The 15,496-nt window shown below is 39.2% G+C and overlaps 1 protein-coding gene and 1 long non-coding RNA gene across 5 annotated transcripts in view; both read right to left on the bottom strand.

Annotated features, from left to right (window-relative positions):
* The window catches only part of NRG3 (neuregulin 3), a 490,307-nt gene that overhangs the window by 48,134 nt on the left and 426,677 nt on the right, over positions 1–15,496 (bottom strand). The gene's annotated exons all lie outside the window — the stretch shown is intronic.
* On the bottom strand, positions 9,997–11,809 carry LOC134554895 (uncharacterized). The gene is made up of 3 exons (XR_010081337.1): positions 10,454–11,809; positions 10,282–10,329; positions 9,997–10,197 (listed from the first exon to the last, which is right to left on the bottom strand). It is a non-coding gene; the product is annotated as an uncharacterized LOC134554895 (long non-coding RNA).

Here is a 15,496-nt window from a genome sequence, read left to right as displayed (position 1 = left end):
TGCTGGGATGTACTTCACATAGATAGAGTTTCAAGTTCAGAGAAAGCTGACTAGAAGATAAAAGGTCCTGATAACCTTCAAAGCTCTGCATTGCTGTTGGAAAATGCTCACTTCCCACAAAAGTCTCCAATGGATTAGCAGCTTTGTGGTGTGCGAGCCCTCCCCACGGCCTTTCATTATATTTCATAGTCACTTAAGCCTTTTCCTAATAAAAAGAGAGTGCCAAGGGTGAGATTATGAAATACCCCAAAGTTAAGTTGATAACAGTTTAATTAAATGTTGCTCCCTAACAACATTTCTGGCATGGTTCTGGCAATAAAAAGGAAAAGTGAATTTTGCAATTGCTTCCTTTGCTTTTCCCATGACACAGCCTTTCAGAGCATGCTGCAGAAGGTCTGGTTACACGACATGCTTGCTAAATTCAGTTTTACACTGAGCACAAAGAATTCATTTTAACTTTGGGTTTGGTATGGAGAAGGCTCTGTATGATCAGATTTTGTCTGCTGCTTTTTAATTAAAATAATAGGGACAGGTCCTCAAAGGGAGTAAGCAAGCATAGCTCTGTTGAACTGAGTATTTTCCAAGCCTTCTCTCAAAGTCAACAGCAAAAACTTCCTATTAAATCCACACTGTGCTTTCTGTGGAGATCCACATCTCTGTACAGAGAAAGTTCATGGCACTTATAAGCAGGATTCATTCACTTCATCAAGACAATAAATGCACATTTCTCTTCTGTAATCTTTGGATGTTGCTCCATTCCTTCGTGCTGCAAGTAATGGCTCTATGTGCCACAGCTCTGCTTTCACCCTACAAGTCACCAGTGATGGATAAGCGGATAAATGGTTTCCTAATATCTACTCTATGATAACTTCTTCTGCAGTGCTGTATCGTTTATATACTGTATTTTTTCCATATGTAAACCAACTCTGATTCAACTTCAGCTTGGAAATTTTACTTTGGTAAGGGCTTGGGGTCAGTGCATTATCATCTGCTGTTGTTGAAACAGGCAATGTGTGATGTACCAAAACATAAAAAACATCAGCTATTTTCTGTGCAAGACATGGAGAAGATTAATTTTACATTGACCCTTAAAATTGGACTGCTCTTATCACTTTGAATTATATGACACAATAATCATGTCTGTTAAAATTCCATACATTCTTCTAGTAGACTTTCAGCACAATTATCCCTTAAAACACCCAAAAATAAGGATACACTTAGATTGTGTTCAATCATTAGTACATGAGGGTATACAGGAGTTTTACCACGGCAAACTGGATTAACTAAACTAAATCAAAAAAAGGCATAATGTCACAGAAATTAAATAAGGAACAAAGATGAGTTCATTTTCAAAACCAGAAATGTCAATAAAAATACGGACAAGGAACACTTGATCGCATGAGAAGCAAAATTAATTAAAGCCCAGTGGGAAACTTTGCCATGGTACATTTACTAGGCAGTGTACAGAGCCATGAACTGTGAGTCAGGCATCCCGTGTCACGCACAAACAGCCAGAAAAAAACACTTCTCACGTCTGCAAAAGCAGCAGCAGTTCATGGCATCCTAGGTCTCAGCCACACTGGAACAACCTTCACCCCTCTCCTGATCCACAGGGCACATTTTATTGATGTTTCTCCCCAGACCAACACTCATTTTCTGACTCAGCTGCAGCACTCAGTGATTTGTCTCCTCAGCAAAACTCCTGGCTTCACTTTTTTCCATGAGAACCATCATTCCAAGACTTGGCTTTCAGGGTAACAACAGGACACAACCCCTTTTCCTCTACAGAACAGAATCACAGTGTTTCACAGGATCACTGCTGCCTTTTCCAGCTGATCACGCTGACCAACAATTGCAGGGGTTTCACCTTGTTTTCTTCAAGAGGCGCTGGACTTTCCCCTGTTTTTAATTTCACCTTTCCTGCCTACATCAGCTTCTGTCTTAAACAATTTGGCACAAAAACATGGGTCAACAGGAGGGCTGACAGCATTTTACAGCCCCGATCCACGGCGCTCCATGCTGAGCAAACAGCACTGGGAAGCAATCCAGCAGACATGAGTGTTTTTCAGACACTACTTGTCTCCTCCCTAAAAAGCTGCAATTTAGCAGTAGGTGCAGAAAGGCACAGCAGCAAAGAGAAGGGCTCAGACACTTCATACACGGTATTTTGGACAATAGAACATTAGTTCTTCACTGTATTCACAGTAAATGCTCTTGAAAACACCAAGTGCAACACTAACAGCTAAACATAAATGGCATTTGATTATTTCATAAAGGTACCCCCGTGGTTTGGACACAGCTTCAGTTGTTTATTTATCCCTGTCTAAGGCAAACTAGGCAGAACAGACCCTGATGTGTGTGGCCAGTGGGTGAGCTCAGCTCAGCTCCTGAGCACAGCACTCGTGCCTCTTCAGGCAGATGGAGGAACACGAGCACGGCTGCCAAGGCACTTCTCACACACACTTTGCTCTCTCTAGTAATGCAGAGTTTGGCTGGTTCATCTCAGGAGCCGAGGTCCTCTCATTCAGTGACACTGAACTGCATTACTCCTTACCTGTGTAGTACTTTGGATTTTTAGAGTAGTAACAAACTTATTAACCAAGAATGATTAAATTTACAGTAAGAAACCATTTCCCTCTGTAATACTTCCTAGTGGTAGACGACCTGAAGTTGTTCCTTTCTGCTTTCTGTTCCACAAAAAAAAACAACAAACCCAAGCAGCAGAGCACCCACAACATGATGGTCCATATAAACAGCAGTCTTAAGGAAAGGAACATTAATTTCATACATTGCTATAAATGTCCCCGGACAAAATGGTATGGATCATTACACAACCTATCATTAGATCAGTAAGTTAGATTGTAACAAATTAGAAGTTGAGTGCTGGTGCATAACATAAATGGAAAAAAAAGTTACTTTAATTAAATGTGTGTGCAGATGCTTTAGTGAAAATAGAAAACCAGAAAGGATTACAGAAATAAAGGAGGAAACTATACACTGGACAGCATGTTTAGATAGTCGTACAGACAAAAGGAATTTCCAACATCAGTTAATTTTCCATTTACAACTCTCGAGTTGTATTTTTGTTCATGGAACTTTGGATTTTAGAACTGATTCCTCTGAGATTTTCTGCCATGAATTAAGATTTATTTTATCTTATACAGTAATGCATTTATACATTTAGCCACTTAACAATTTCTCATAAGATACAAGGGCATTTGTCGGCATCTATCTTTCAATCCCCTACAGTGTAAAACAAATCTTTGACAGATGCAATGATGGAAAGATGTGAATACCAGATTACACAAAGAAATCACAATTACATTATTTCTTGGGAATTATTATTAGAACTGTAAGTCAGCATCTATTGCGGCACCTGGGATACAAAAATGTGGTTTTCATATTTGTTAATCACTTATATTCATTTCAGATACAATTCAGTCAACTCGTTAATGAGAATTATTATGTTATTTGAAATTACTTTTGATCACTAACCATACAAACAGTTTCAAATCAGTTTGCAATCACAAATTTTATCACACTGCACAAGAGAATTTTCATGTTAATATCCAGGAGCACAGCACAATCAAATTCTGCAAAATTTTTCCTGGTCAAGAAAGCAAAATTATGGTCCAAACTCTCTGTTTCTTGCCATCACTCCTTCAGTGAATTAATGCTCTCCTGCAACCCTGCTTCTGTTCTCACCTGTGCTCCAGCACCAGCTCACCTTTCCATGAAACCAGGTGGAGTCACGGCTCTGGAGGGCAACTCTGGCCTCTGACAGGTCCCTCTGGGCTGTTCCCAACTAAATGGGTTAGGCATGATCAAAGATGGCAGAGTTATTTTACCAGATATTTCTAACAAATTGCAGGAAAAAAAATTAAAAATCCCACAAGCAACAAACCTAACCAACAATGTTAAAAGCAAAAAAGGTTACCTTTGGTTTCCAAAATGGAAAGATCTTCTGTGATTATTTTTTTGCTGTTCATCTAACTAAAAAATCTCACACGGTAGCATTCAGGCTTCTTAGTTAACAAAAGAACTTAATGCATAATCATTTGCTGAAGAAAATGAAAAATGGAGTTAATGAAAATTATTATGTCATTTTAGATTCTAGTTAGATGACAGAAAAGGGTCAATATTCACTAAAACACAAAGATAAGCAAGAGAGGAAAGTAAAAACAGTATCTAAAGAAACAGTTTAATTATTTTAAAGTCATTAAAAGTTTCACAGAGTTCATGTATTTGGAACATATAATGCAACTAAAGCAATTTAAATGTTAGAAAGGAAAAGAGCATAAGAGCAATCAAACCCCCCTTTTAATAGATTTTCAAAACTGAGGTGGGAGTCAATCCTGACTGTCAATCCGCTTTTCATGTTCATGTTCCTCACTCAGGTTGTTGCAAAAGTAAGCTTAATTAGAGCACTTATGGAACAAAGTGTGTTGAAGTTGTTTAGTTAAAGCCAGGCCTTATTTTGATGGCATTCTCTGAAGACTGTAACTCTTTTACTAAAGCTCTTTGAAAAGGAGACTGCATTATGGGAGCTGTATCAAACCATTTCCAATTCTCTCATGCTAGACCCAAAAGATTTTAAAGAGTTGGATAAACTGCTGGTGAATCCTACTGTTTCTGGCACGCCTGTGCTCTGACATGAGACACCACAGCAGGTTAAACACCATATTTCTGTAAACTGTCAAGACTTTTGAAGTGCTTTGCATATCTTTGTGGCCATTAGGAATCCCATCACTTCCAGCTGTTCCTTTATGTTTTTGCCTAAATACAGAATTTAATGGGAAACCAGGTACTAGGTGACAAATTCTTGATATCAAAAACATACAGCAAATAAGCAAAGGTGTCCAGAACAGAATAACTTCCTGGCATTTCAGTTGTGATGATCTAGTCTAAAACAATGGACTGCAACTGATTACTTTTAGAACTTGCTGTTGCATAAAGCTGATAAAATATTGTACTGTAGGCCTGGATAATTACAAAGCTGCAGAGGAAGGTTTACTTAGAGTTACATCACACACTTTTTATAGCAGTCAAATAACATAAATAAATGAAGACTAGTATAGCTTCAACAAGACAAGAAAAATAGGACTGTCAAAACTAAGACTAAATTCTTTTTTTACCTACCTAGAGCACAGCATTGTAAATAAGCAGAGAATTGAGTATCAATAAGCAATTATTTGTCTGAATCACAAAATATCAAGCAGCAGAAAATACATTATTCCAGAGCATTTCTAGAAAAAAATAACCAATTGAGCCATTTTATCTAGATAGAAGGAAAATCTTTTACCACTACAACAGTCAAGCATTGGAACAGGTTGCCTGGGGGAGCTGTGCTGTCCCAGGTTTTTAAGATCAATCTGGATAAAGTCCTGAGCAGCCTGGTGGCACCTCAGTGGACCCTGCTTTGAGCCTCAGGCTAGAGACCTTCAGGCTCCACCCTGAATCGTGCAGGGGTTCTGGAACATCCATTTTACAAATACTTTTTAGTGAGTAGGAAACTCACAGGCACACCAACTACTGCTCTAGAGGACAGAAGTTTCAGACAACAGGGAACATACATAAAAAAGTACATGTGGGAGCATAATAAGTGGCATAAATCAAAATAAAACTTTTAAAAATTGAATTAGCACCTCCTTAAAGGTAAAAAGGCAATAACTATCCAGTAATACTCTCAGATAAAGGATTGGCGAAAAGGATTGGAGTAAAAAGATTTGTATGCTAGCAAAGAATCTATTCTACACAAAGAACCACTTCAAATATATTGCACAGGGAGGCCAGTGCATGAAGACAGAGATAGCAAAGAGGGAAAGGGATACTGTAATTTATTCCAACAAGTCTGTAGCTCCTTGCACTGCAGGGCTCTGCACAATTAAGTATAAGACAGTTGGGAGAGAAATGTGAGTAGGCAAAAACCCCCCTCTGAACAAACTGAAGGTTCCAATTTATTACTGAATTATAAAAGAGGTTCTAGGCTCTAGCATAAAAGAAGTAAGGAGTTCTGAATAATAGATGCAGGTGTTCATATATGGCCTTATGAATAACTCAGAAAATTTAACATTACAGACTTTTTTAAGGGAAAAAAGGTAACATTGAAACCAGAAGTTACCAGAAGATACCAGAATAAGCAGGGAGTGAGAGATGGCTGCAGAGCTGTGACCAAGGATGGAAGAGGAAAGGAGAACACCCAGAGGAAGTAAAGAGCTCCAAAGCTGCTCTCAAGAACAGTGGCATGAGTAATGCCAGAGGGAGACAGACTCCTCTGAAGCAGAAGACTTTGCAAGCAGGTTTATCCACACAGCTGTGCCACCAACACGAGCATCCACAGATTTTAGAACACCGAGAGCAAAAAAAAAAGGGTAAGATGAAGGTGTCAAAGTGATTGAGTAAGCAATAAAGATGACAAAAGTGTAAATAAAATGAATTATGGTACACACCTTGGCACCATAAAATGAGGAGTATAGAATGGGAGAAAAAGTAATGTCACATCATGGGGGATATTATGGGAAGGTAATTCCCTGACAAGTGAAACATATACTGCTATTATCATGAATTTTTATTAGCATACTTTATTAAGAGAAGAAACTCTACAAATTTAAATTGGAGGAAGATTTAGGGAAATGGAGCATATTTTGGGGATTGGGGAGGCAGAGATTGGGCTTCTTAAAAAGTGAACAGTTTTCCCCCCATGTTCATCACCATTCCCAAAGGGGAACTGACTATGTGCCATTTTTGCTAAACTAGCACCACCAGAACCAGGGACATCCAGTAAGGTGTCTGGAACACATTTCAATTCTGAATTCACAAGGCATTTGCCACAGTAAGAGTTATACCTGCAAACTTACAGGCAATTCTGAATTTTCTTTGCACAAGGACTGCTTGACTGGACATGGCTGAGCAGCCTGAATGGGGTGATTACCAACCTGAACCATGGCCTACAGATGCTAAACCAAATCCACAAAGATGTTGAGGCAATGAAACCACCAAAATAGCTGAAACATGGATACTAACACGTCTTAAGAGGTATAGAAAAAAATTACAAATCACTTGAAAAAACAAGCCAATGTCATTACATAACTCACTCTTTGAACAAAACACCTCCTGACATAAAAGCTGGATAAAGCAGCATCAGTGCCAAGACATACATGTGAATTGTCTTTCAGCTGTCCTCTATCCACATCAACTGCATCAGAGTCAAGTAAGAACCTTGGATCCCATAGTCACAAGTAAGATATTGGCCATCCAGCGTGGTTCTCACAAATCACCACTTGTATTCAGCAAAAAATAAATAATAGAATTTCCACATTTTCCCTGATGTTTAAATGAATATTTTTCATAGTTTTTTTGGAACAAAAGCTTGACTAGAACATGTGCTAAAATTAAGTGATTTTTTGCAAAGAACGCATAAATAGCTATTTACCTTCAAAAAACCAGTATAATTTAGGACAATTACATCTACTTTTTTTCTCCAGTTCACTGAAGTAACTCTGGGGAATAAATTTTGTGACTTGACTTGTTCTATAGGATTTCTATAGGATTCACTCACCTTTTCCCACCAATGGTCAGCCATCTTATTTCAATACAGGATTCACTACTAATGAAAGGAAGAGATGCTCTGGTACCACCTTACCTTGAAAAGAGACTCCACCAGGAAAAAGACATTTTTAAAACATACTAGACAGATTCACAAGAAAAACTGACTGAAATATATCAGTCATTTATTTTTGTAATTTTCTCTTCATCATTCATTAAACAAACACTCAACTGAGGCCACTTTTTTGGTTTTGACTTAAGCACATTACCTAAAGTACAGAAGCACAAAAACACCTTCATGTAGCAAAATTCAGCAGAAGTCACTTTCACTGAGGTGGGTTGTTAATTTGAGTTTAATAAAGTCATATTTTTATGATACATTTCCCAACAATGCACTATGTGAACCTATTTACAGCTCAACAATTTTAAAGGTCTGCTCTTTCAGTCCACTGTAATGTACAAAATCTGCAGCCCAGCTGGCTTTGTATTCAGAGCACAGACCCTACTTCACGGCCTCAAAGAAAAATATGGCACAGAAGACATCCAAACTTTTCCCATCAGCAGCAAATTGTCCTTATCTTGAAAGACAATTTAAATTATTTGAATGAGAGTAATGAGCACAGTGTAGAATAGACGCAGAAAATGAAGTATCTGGTATTTTTCATTAATATGCCATGCATGTACCTATTATAATGATAAATACATATTTTTGTTTTTCTAAAGCTGATTAACTGTATTTAACACTGCTGTATTCATTTTCTGAGCATTCATATTTTATGAGCTGGTAAAGTTGGTGTATATTGTGATTTCCATTTCTCAAATGCTGCATTACTTCTGGGTACAGGAGAGGGCATAATGATAATAAACAAGTAAAACTCCAGTGTGTGCCTGCTGTACTCTCCATTAAAGCTAAATAGAGCAGTTTGTGATGCAACTGATTTGTAGTCAGTGCTGTAAACAGCAACACACTTAAACAGAATAAGTTCATTGATCAGTAGATTTATGAAACTAACACAAAAAGGAAGTCCACAGGGGTACATTAAAAAAAAAAACACTCAGGAAGGTACAAAAGAGAAAAGGCAGGGAGAAAAAGAATGGAAGTCATGAGAGGAAACAAAGATACTCGTAACTTTGCATAACTGCACCAAATTACTTGTACAAACTCAATTGTGTTACTACTGTTGAGAGATAGATCTAGCTTTTTAGATTTAGGTAATTTGGAACCAATTGGGTAAAGAACAGACTCATTTCTTATGTCAGTCAAGTCACACACTGGATCCTGATTTCAGGTTCTGTACATTATATTAGAAATAGTAGACATGATACCAAAATATCCACTGACTTCCATGTGCAACACAAAAGAAACTCTTGTTAAGTCCAACACTGCAAGTCTCAACATACACAGTCAGCCAACACTCTGAAAACACCCAATGGCTTTGTAGGCATCAGTTTTAAATACTCTTGGCTTGCACTGACACACCCAAGTCTTTACAGCACTGAAGAAGTTTCTCTCGTGGCACAGAGGACTGGCAAGAGCTGGGAGTGCTCGAGGGAGGCCAGGCTTAGGCAGCCACCAGCACTGCCCTATGGAAATGAGGCAGCTGCCTTCACTCCGGGCTCCTTGCCCTACTAAAAACCTTGAACTTTGGATGAATAAGGTCATCATTTCAATGAGGAAACAACCTGCACACTTAGCAATTACCAGCAAGGTATGGGAAGCTACTAAAAAAAGTATTAGTGCTTTTAATGGCAAATAAACTGCTTTTTCTCTAACTTTCATCTCCTCTATAAACTGTTTGCTCTAATTAATTTTGTCTGGCTCTTCTCTGTTACTTTGTATTTCACTATCAAACAGTGAAGACCCAAAATTGTTTTAGTTAATTCTGCTGGAACTAATATACTCTCCCATTTTATGCTCCTTCAGTACCAGGTTATTTTTTATATTTCCTTTTTTACTTTCTATTTGAATGTGAAATGCAAACTTAGCAAGAGATGTAAAAAAAAATAACCATAGAGTAATACTATATTACAACAGAGTTCACTTGCTAAAGTAGGCATGGAGTAGTACATAATTAACTTAGCACAAAAATAATAAAGAGATCATATTAATTCATATGATAATTACAGGACGACTGATGCAATAGATATCAATGCAGTGAGTAAATTACATGAACATGATCCTAAAGGATCTGGATCCATACAGAATGGAAATACCTCATGATGATTTATTCAACCATTCAAATAAGAAAAGTCAGCGGTGGTAAACAAAAAAGTTCATTTGTTGTCAGAATGTGACGGTTTACAATCCACTCTCAGATCATTTCCATTGTTGTTAAGAACTGAGCATACAAAGAACACCACCAGCACACTCATACACAGGATTTGATTTTCCCTCTTTTGTGCTGCTCACGCTTGTGTCCCAGATAATTGTTGGCTGCCAAGTCTGAAGCAATACCAATAGATACCCCTGGCCATTGGACAGAGTGTTTTTCAGCAGAATCACGCTTGAAATGAGGCTAAAACAATGCTGATTGGAACAGGAAATGGAATCATGAGATAATTTTCAATTACAATAAAAATATCTTTATTAGAAACTGTCAGCCAGAGTGGGAATATCTCTGTGCTTCTCCACACGCCAATATCCTACAGCTCCTGCAAAAGAAGAGAAAAAGCAGTGCATGAAACAATAACTTAGTGCTCTACACAGCACACTGCCAATTTTTCCACACTGCTTACCCTTCTCTGCTTCCAGCAATTACTGGCAGGACACCGTCTCTACTCATTCTAGGCAGGACACAGAAGGAGAGAGAAAGATTTAGTTCACTGTCAAAACCATTGATTTTTCTATACAACCCCAGTATACATTACAAGCGCACCTCTGCCATGGAACATTTAGTGAGATACTTACATTCTGCTTTCCAAATCCTTGCATCATTTGCTGAATGAGACTTGACATCTACGTAGCACCTCCAAGCAGCAAAAGGGCAAAGCAGCAGATTCGCCGTGGCAGCATGAGCATGGTACAGATCAGGCGTTTGGAGCCTCTCCTCCTGGGTCAAGATAACCTCAACACACAGACAGTGAACAACCTTCCAGTAATAACATCCCCCCCACCCCAAACAACAGATCGCAAGTTCTCACAGACATGTCCAGACGGTACTCACTGCTTTGAAGCCTCCTCCCAGTCCTCTCTCAGCTGGAAATATGAGGTGTCACTGGCAGATCCTGTGGCAGCTGTCTGTAGCACCACCTCTGACACGTGGATCTCACCTTTGCCCTGCTAGCCTTGTTTCAGCAGTGTACAAGTTACTGTCTACATATTTTTGCATCTGGTTAAACTGCAACTGAGCCCAAACAAAGGCCAAGTCTCAACACTGCAAGTCATCTAATTGCATTAGCATGCCCTTGTGGTGTCAGTTTTAACAATTCCTCAGGCTCAGCGCAGCATTTACCTAAATACCATATTCAAAATGCAGGTTATGAGACTGACTGGGTATAAGGTCACATTTAAATACACAGCTGTCTGCTCAGTGTTGAAGCCATCCAATTACCTGTATTTCATGATAAAAAGTGTTTAACTCTGAGGCACACCAGCTGTACAGGAACTGAGGGCACACACCTAATCCCAAACCAGAATGTACACACCACGTGTGTACGCAGAGACAGGACACAGCAGAGCCCCTCTGTGAGCAGATGAGAAGCTGTGTCCCCACAGGTCACAGCAGAGCCCCTCTGTGAGCAGATGAGATGCTGTGTCCCCACAGGACACAGCAGAGCCACTCTGTGAGCAGATGAGACGCTGTGTCCCAGCTGAAATCCAGCCTGGAAGCACATGCCCCTTTCTCCCTGAGGTTCCAATGTTTTTGAAGCTGGCACGATGAAGAAGCTCGTACCTGGCACTAGGAGGTACACAGAAACTTACCTGGAGGCTCAAGCACAACACCCATTTTTGAGGTTTCACAAATTCTTTTCTGACCCACAGATAACACTTGGACCTTATTAGTGCCCCCATCAGCACACCGTGGAACTCAGCCCACATTCACCTTGGGAGTGACAGAACAACAGCCCTCATGTGTCACTAGGGATGATGCACAACCCCTCTCACACACTGATACAGACCCCACCTAATGCAACTTTCTCCTCCTCCCAACCCAGACCCCAGCAAACAGAGAAACCCAGACCAACTCTGACTTTCTGAACTTGTCACTACAGCTCACTATCAGTTTTTGTCTTTGAAATTTCCCTAAGTTTCATCACAAATGATTGGGACTTCAGTTAGAGAGAACAGCAGAAACCAAATACTGGGGAAAGTCACCAGAGTGAGTTATATATATTAAAATTATTTTAGCCACCCAGTTCATGGAATTACGATTTTGATAAAGAACTTATATTTTTAAAATATATATATTTAAATTTTTATATATTTCAAAGCATTTAATATTTTGATAAAGCACAATAAGGCAATTAAGGACACACATAAGTTAACCACACAGTAAACCTCTTAAAAATAATGCAAGTTAATCCGACCCAGTTCACTGCCAATACAGAAAGTGCAGATAAATTGGAAAAAGGACATACCAAGAAAAGCAACGATGGTAGCACTGAACCAAGATGTAGATAGGTTACAAAACATCTAGGTAAAAATCTTTCCCTCTCAACTAATCTAGAACCATATGCCCTAAACTGGGCCAAGATGTGAGGCAGCCTGCAACTGATGCACCAGATGCATGCTGCCTTCCATGTGGGAGATTTGTTTTCCTAAACAGATACAACCACAGGCAGAGCTTCCCACAGCCCCCGAGGAGCCGCTGCTCCGTCCGCTGCTCTCACAGCACTCAGGCATCAGCTGCTTCTGTAAAACTCCCTCCTCTGCTGCTCATGTCTCTTTTCTCTAGAGATGATAAATGACTCTTCTTCCCAGCTAAGTGAATCCCATGGAAAGTGCTGAGGATCTAAATCCACTTCTTGCCTCAGGATGCTATTGTTATTTTGCAGCACACTTAGAGAGGACAGGCATTTCATAAGGCAAACTGAAAGATGAGGTCCCAAGGGCCAAGCCTTTAGTGAATTTGGAAGAGGACCCAAGAGCAAAGTCTTTACTGAGTTTGAAAAGATAAAAAACAGAAGGAGGTGATGAAAATTTGCGGCAGGATGAGGAACAAAGGGATTCAAGGAGCGATGACGACAGTAGTAAACATTCAAAGTATCAATGTTGACCAGAACAGCCCTTCTTAGTTCTTCAGAAAGTTACCAACAGAGTACAGAGGAAATATTTGAAATGCTTATTGATTAATAACAACATAATTATTAGAAAGACATGGTTTCATAGTTGTGGGGAATGATTGTGATCAGAATCTCCAATGAGATTTTGTGCAAACAGGAGCATAAAGACAGTGTGCCATATTATCAGAAAAAGATCTACCTGCTTTATATTAAAAAGCAATACAGGAAAAACTGAATTTCATTTTATTTTTTAAACATATACCCTTTAGAACACATATGGTTTTGCTCATGTAATTGAACATTCATCCTCTCTTCCAGCAAGGACTGGAGCATTACAGAGTTTTATGACAGATAAGAGCTTCTAAATGGTAACTAAGGCAAGAACCATCCATGCACACACTGGTTATTTATTATCATTTTCTGGTTGCTGCTGTAAAACATTGAGTTTCAGAGGAAAGAGTCCAGGTTCCCAGGTTTCCTTGAGCTGTGCAAGGACTAATGAACTTTGCCTTTTTATTTCTGGCATACGGGAGAAATACTAAGTTGTCGCACTATTACTTATCCTGCCCATCAGCAAAAACAACTTCTGCAGTTTGTAAAAATCAAAATGCATCAGTCACAGTGCATGACATAAGGTCACAGAGTCAATCTGGTTAACTGGACCAGGTATTCCTGACATCTTAGGCATACATCACCTTAGCACAATGAGGGGACAGTGAGAATAGACACAATGAAAATAGAGCATGCAACATCTTCTCCAGCATTAACAGCTGCTCAGACTACAGAAACTGAATACATTTCTCATTGTAGTCATTGCAAGGAGATATATAATGTTTAATAGGAACCCATTCTTGAGTTACTTTATTGCTCTGCTCAATTAAATGCTATTTAATGATTCAGCCCTTACAAGGTATTATATACCATTCATGCTCCATTGACTTCAGTGAAGCTCCTGATTTTTCCAGAAAAGATGAGTAGTTCTAAGAAAAATACTAATTTTCTGTTTAAGCTTTAAGAATAAAGAAATTAAAAGCAGTGACTACACGTAACAACCACTACATTGGTTTTCTGTAATTCATGCATAGGGAGATTGAGATTATCACATCAACATTCTTTACCATTGATACTGGTTTACCTGGTGAGCAGCCCAAGGATGAAGACTGCTTCATGTTAGGTCTGTATCTCCATCAAAAGTACAGTGACTTGGCTGTTGCACTTTATTGGAGCATTTTATTTTCCACTGTAACCACCATAAATTACTGTTAGAGCATAAAAGATCATCATTCTGGATCATAAGAGTGGGTGGTGCAGGCGAGTTGCTGAAACAGTTGTGTTTGTTCATGTGTTCTAGCAGGTTATTCCAATACTCACCTTTGTGTTTCATGCACACCTTAACTCTACTCATCCTCAGTGTAAGAAATGAGTTAAAAAGGCAACTCCTTGTCTCGGGCACTGGTCTGCAGCTCAGAACATCCACAGATGACTCTCAGGTAATGATTTCACCCTGCAGCTGGGAGAACATGCACCAGGCCAGTCTCCACAACAGCTTTCAGCTGCTACCTGTTGCTCCAAAGTGCTCCATGTTTGCTGTCACAGATATTTGCCCTCATCAACAAAATTTCCACCAGAAAAGTAAACCATGCAGCCCTGAAGTGCAGTTAACCACTTGGGTAAAAAAATGATTATAAGCTGGAGACACTTGTATGCCCATGCTCTATAATGCTAATGATACATCACTTAGTTGTTTCATTGTATAAAAGCTGCTTCTTTTGATGGTTTGGGTTTTTTAACAATCTCTCTTGCTCGCATATGCATTACCAACCACCAGCCTGCTCCCTTCTGACACCAAATTAAGATGTTAATAGATCTCGTGTGTTTCCAGTTTGTAGGAACATGGTGACAACATTTCCTCGCTTTTGTGCTGGGAATGTGAATAAAATTGCATGTATTCTCATCGCTGAAACATTGAGCACCAAAGCAGACCAGGTGAGCTGCAGTGCTCTCCTCACACCGCTCTGCTCCTGTATGAGGAGAGCAGAGGAGAGGACACAGCCAAGTCTGCACCTCCTTTGCAAGGAAGAAATCATTTCTGTGGTACTGAAAGATATCCCCCAGAGAGCTGAGGAATCTAAATTCAGAAAGCCTGAAAAAAAAATTCTGCAAATAAGAATCTGAAGCACAGACAGATTAAAAGACCTTGCCCAAAGCCTGTCCAGGAGATTGCATCAGGGATGGATATTGAATCAAGTGACAATCAGACACATGATTTTTCTTTTTTGTTACTTGATGTACTAGAAAGTATAAACCATCTCCTTATCACCAGAAGGTTCATAAAGCTGGACCACTGATGACAATGCTTCAATCCATGATTTTAAGGACACAGTATCCCTTGACCACGTACTTGGCTTTCATTTAATTCGAGAGGTGCTGCACATAAATACATCAGAACCATGCATTAATTGCTACATTTGAAACATTTTAAAACAGATGTGCCACATCTATATGCCTGCCTTTGTCTCTGCTATCCATACAAAGAAACAGACAGTGCAAATCAATATCAGCAGCATTACTGAAGAAGCAGGTGTTCAAGTTTGGGAATGCACAATATTGAATATTGTACGGAACACAAACCTGACAACATCCAGATAGGAAAGGGGGTGTGAGACCATGAGTGAGGTTAACACAAAATTCAGAGTGGTACATAAACTGAATGCTTAATTCTTGTTCC

This window comes from Prinia subflava, chromosome 9 (genome assembly GCF_021018805.1).
Source record: "Prinia subflava isolate CZ2003 ecotype Zambia chromosome 9, Cam_Psub_1.2, whole genome shotgun sequence".
Classification (NCBI taxonomy): Eukaryota; Metazoa; Chordata; class Aves; order Passeriformes; family Cisticolidae; genus Prinia; species Prinia subflava.
The sequence above is the reverse complement of the archived record's forward strand: the minus strand, read 5'-3'. Positions and strand labels throughout refer to the sequence as shown.